We start from the raw sequence: 4,746 nt of genomic DNA, 5'->3' as shown, positions 1-4,746 counted from the left end.
TTTAACATTACATAAAATTTTATCTAAATTTTGGACGTAAATAATTTTTTACATACATTTTAAGCTTAATGTAAACATTGAAAATTTGATATAAATAAATTTTTTTATGAGCTTCATCAAAAAATAAGTAAATAATCTTTAAGGTCATCGCACAATAAGTGTCGAATTTTTTTTTCAAAATAAGTGAACAGAAAAAAATTTTTTTTTGTGCCTAGAAAATTTTGAAAAAGATCAAAATTATTTTTGAGCAAGAAATTAGCAGTATCTGGCCCACTCGAGTGGTACGGAAGATTTCATAATAGCTTTACCGTCTCTCTATACCTCTACGGGTAAATTGATTTTTATTGCACGAAAATACGGTAAAAGTGAAAATTTTTTGAGATTTTTGAAATTGTTATCATTTATAAACTAATCGACGAGCTGAGTCAAAATATAGCAAAGTTTTTCAAAAGTTCCATCATGAGAACCAATACAAAAGTTAAATTTCTATGAAATTTACTAAAAATAACATTTTGTTTTACGATTGACAAAAATATGAATAATTTTTTATGAAAATTTTCTTTTATTCATGTACAATTCATACTATTTACTATGAAAACTATGTATAGTTTCTATACTACCTTACCCAGACGTCCCAGACGCTGTTTATATTCTCAACTCTAAGGTACAGTAAACCGGAGTCCGTCACTAAAATTTTCTCATTGTTACTTTGCGACTGACAGGTAACATCGTAACACTCTCCAAAGTTTTCCTTTGAGTACTAAAAAACAAATTTGAAACTGTCAAAGATTTTATCAAATTTAAATTCTTAATTTTTGATCTAACCAAAAAAAGTGACCAAGGATTCAAAAAAGGTACAGTAATTTTTTTTTTTGATTTTGACATAATTTTTATAATTTTTTCGGCGCTTTTAATTCTAGCCAACACTAAGAAGAGCTCCTGTTGTCTCAGTGATATTTTAGCGATAACAATACATCATCAAAAACAGTGTAATTGTAATTTTCAATAATGTGGTGGTGGTGGGTAATTCCAGTGACTATTTTTGGTCTCGCAGCACTTTTGATTGTGTACTGCCTGTGTACTCCTGTGAAATATAAATACAGGTACCGGGCTCATATGTATGAACTTCAAGCAATCGATCGCAATCATTGTTAAAATTAATTTTAAGGTAGTTCCTTTGCAAAATTTATTTTTCACCGAAATTATACAAATTTTCTTTCAAAAATTAACTCGATCGTTTTTAAAAAATTAATTATTCAGAAATGGTATAGTATGATCTGAATTTTTTTTAAAAAATTTTCTATAATTTTGGTGAAATAAGGAAATTTTTTTAAAAATAAGACATGAAAAAATCAAAATTGTATTTTTAATAAATCATTTTTCGCTCTGATTATTACTTAAATAAAAAAAAAATATTTTGTTTAAAATAAATTTATTTAAACACAATACATTCGTTACAACTATTTAAATTGTATGTTTGATAGATTTAGTCCTTCCCAGGTCAGAAAACTGACCCTCTGTCCTCGCACCCTTCTCCCCACTTTACTCAAAACTTTGACATTATGCATCACGCTTACTCTCTTACTCTTCTCTAGATTTCAAGGATACTCTACACTATATTTTGCGCTTACTATCTCAGTAGCATCTTATATCTTCTCTCTCGCACTTGGCCGATGAATATAAACTTTGATAAATTTTATTTTTTATTTTTACGTAGTTGCTTTTTTTATTTGTGATAATTTTTTCTTCCAATTTATAAAAACATAAATTTTGAATTATAGTTTTATATATTGAAGCATTTTTATGTATATAAACGATATAATATTTGTAAAAAAATAATTCCAAAACTTGTCTAAAAAAAAAATTCATGCAAAAGATAACATAAATTTAATTTCATTTTATCCAATGAAAAAAAAATATAACTATCACAGCATTAAGGTTTCTACACGTTTATTTTTTGTCTTACATATAAAAAATACTTTTACACGGTTAAATGAATCATACATCGTAACAAGCTAATCTATAAATAAAAATCATTGAAAAATAAATAATATTTCTTGGAGTATAAAACAAAGCTTTGTGACGCACACTTTCAGTACGATTACAAACTACCAGTTGATAATGCGTTGCTTGCTAATTTTTTTCATTTTGCAAACTTGGGTCCAGGGTCAAGTCTACAAGTAAGGATCTTTGACTTCTTCCTTCAATTTTTTTTTATTAATTAATTATTGTAGTTCACCATGGCACTTCAAATGCGTAAATGGCCGCTGCAATAAATATGAAATAACACCAGAAGTACGTTCGCCAAAATCTTTGGAAGTATGTCAGCTACTTTGCGGTGACGCAGGTGGATTGTGGCCGAGACCAACAGGTCCATATTCCCTCAGCACTTCGATAGAAATCATGAACCCGGAAATAATAAGGCTACGTTTGGCTAACTCAACATCTAAAGGCGGAATATTGCTCTTACGCAAGGTTAAGAACTTGATGTTAAACTTTCAGAAGCTTGGAGTGAAGTCAACCACTTTTAATAAGGTCGGTCTTAATATCACCATCACAGGCTTGAAGAACTACGATGATACTGCTTTGACTCTTAACACCAACGAAAGTTACACGTTGAACATACAGCAGAAAAACTCTTCGTCCATTCCCGTAACAATTAGAGGGGAAACTTACTTTGGAGTGCGCAACGCTCTGGAGACGTTGTCGCAGTTGATAGCCTTCAACTACTTGACCAAGGAATACCAGATGCTAACAAATGTTTCGATCACCGACGCTCCTGTTTATCCGTACCGCGGAATCTTACTAGACACCAGCCGCAATTACATAAACAAGAAAACCATACTGAAGACACTCGAAGCAATGGGGATGTCCAAATTGAACACGTTCCACAGGCACATAACAGATTCTCCAAGTTTTGCTTACGAGAGTCGCACATGGCCGAACATGTCCCGATACGGAGCCTATTCGCCTGAAAAAGTCTACACTGCTGATGATGTAAAAGAAATTGTTGAAGCTGGTATTTATCATGGTGTGCGAGTGATTCCAGAGTTGGATGCGCCAGCTCATGTGGGTGAAGGCTGGCAATGGGTTGGCAACGATTCTGTTGTCTGCTTTCGCGCCAAACCTTATTATCGTTATTGTGCAGGACCTCCATGTGGAAATTTAAATCCAACTAGTGAGAAGGTCTACGAAGTGCTGCAGGGACTCTACAAAGATATGCTGGAAGACTTCAAGCCTGACATTTTTCATATGGATGGAGACGAAGTTAGACTTAGTTGTTGGCAGTCATCAGAGTTGATTAAAAGATGGATGAGACAGAAGAATTGGAGCACGTCCACCGCTGATTATATGAAACTTTGGAGTCATTTTTAGACGCGAGCTTATGAACAATTACAGATTGCTAATGGGGGGAAGGATATAAAGGCTGTTTTATGGACGAGTACACTTACGGATCAGAATTACTTGAGACACTTGGATCCTCAGAAGTATATTATACAGATATGGACAGATGTAAAAGATAAGACGATTAAAAGATTGTTGGACAATAAGTTTCAAGTTATTTTTTCCAATTATGACGCACTTTATCTTGATTGTGGGTAAGAAAATAAAAATTTTTAGCAATCTTAACACGTGTAGATTTAAAAAAATCTTATTTTAAGCTTCGGGGCTTGGATTGGAGCCGGAAACGGATGGTGTTCACCCTACAAAACTTGGCAAAAAATTTACGATAACTCACCTCTACGAATCGCTCGAAGCCAAGGAGTTACGAGCAAGAAACACCTGATTCTAGGTAAATATTTCTTCAATTTAAATTAGAATTCATTAGCTTGATATGATATATTCATTTTTAGGAGGAGAAGCTGCCCTTTGGACTGAAATTGCTGGCAGTTCGTCAGTGGACAATCGTCTGTGGCCTAGATCAGCCGCAATGGCTGAAAGATTGTGGGCCGAGCCAGGTTCAAATTGGAAGGCTGCTGAGCAAAGATTGATTCTTCATCGTGAACGATTAGTTAAGAGAGGAATTTTAGCTGATACTACTGAACCTGAATGGTGTCAGCAGAATCAAGGCCACTGTAATTAAACTATAGTTGTAGAAACATACACTATATTATTCGTAAAATCATAAAAAAATAAAACTAAATATAAAATGCTCTAATAAATAATTCTAAATAATTCTTCCAAGTTTTTCTATAAGCCTCAAATTTTTTTCAAATACAAAAATTCTTGCTCTCAGAACAATGATAAACTTACTCATACTGATGTATCCATCTTTAATCTTACATTCAAGATTACATAACGATTTAGTAATCGCCTCAACAAGTTTCCTATCTTTGGTCATCAGCCAAAGCGTTGAATCGTTGAAGCATTTGACCGCAAGTTCATAGTAACTTATATTTTTGCCTTGGTAATCAAATATTTCATTCTTCAAAGACATTGATGGCAGACGCCGTGAATTTACCCCTGAAGCATACACTGCAACCCTGATTATTTTTTTTCTCACATCCACGGTTATACGGCGGTTCTCACTGTGAGGCATTCCTTGACAATTAACCATTTTCATCGCAATCACCGTAGCGATGTTATATTTTTCTTTATCGAGAGCATATGTGAGTAATGTGTTGTTGTGAATGTCTCTAACCCTCAAACTTGGGTTATACTCCAGCAAGACTCCAGCTAGGGCTCCTTTGTTATGGATGACTGCAAAAGTCAACAGATTTATTTCTTCTCTAAAATCAGAACACC

At 33.5% G+C, this 4,746-nt stretch overlaps 1 pseudogene; it reads left to right on the top strand.

The window, feature by feature from the left end:
* Positions 1 to 1,987: 1,987 nt before the first annotated feature.
* LOC141532171 (chitooligosaccharidolytic beta-N-acetylglucosaminidase-like) lies at positions 1,988 to 4,178 on the top strand (annotated as a pseudogene).
* Positions 4,179 to 4,746: the final 568 nt, after the last annotated feature.

Source organism: Cotesia typhae, unplaced genomic scaffold, assembly GCF_013202065.1.
Source record: "Cotesia typhae breed Kobodo isofemale line unplaced genomic scaffold, CoteBio_Ctyphae contig_59, whole genome shotgun sequence".
In the NCBI taxonomy this organism is placed as follows: Eukaryota; Metazoa; Arthropoda; class Insecta; order Hymenoptera; family Braconidae; genus Cotesia; species Cotesia typhae.
The sequence above is the reverse complement of the archived record's forward strand: the minus strand, read 5'-3'. Positions and strand labels throughout refer to the sequence as shown.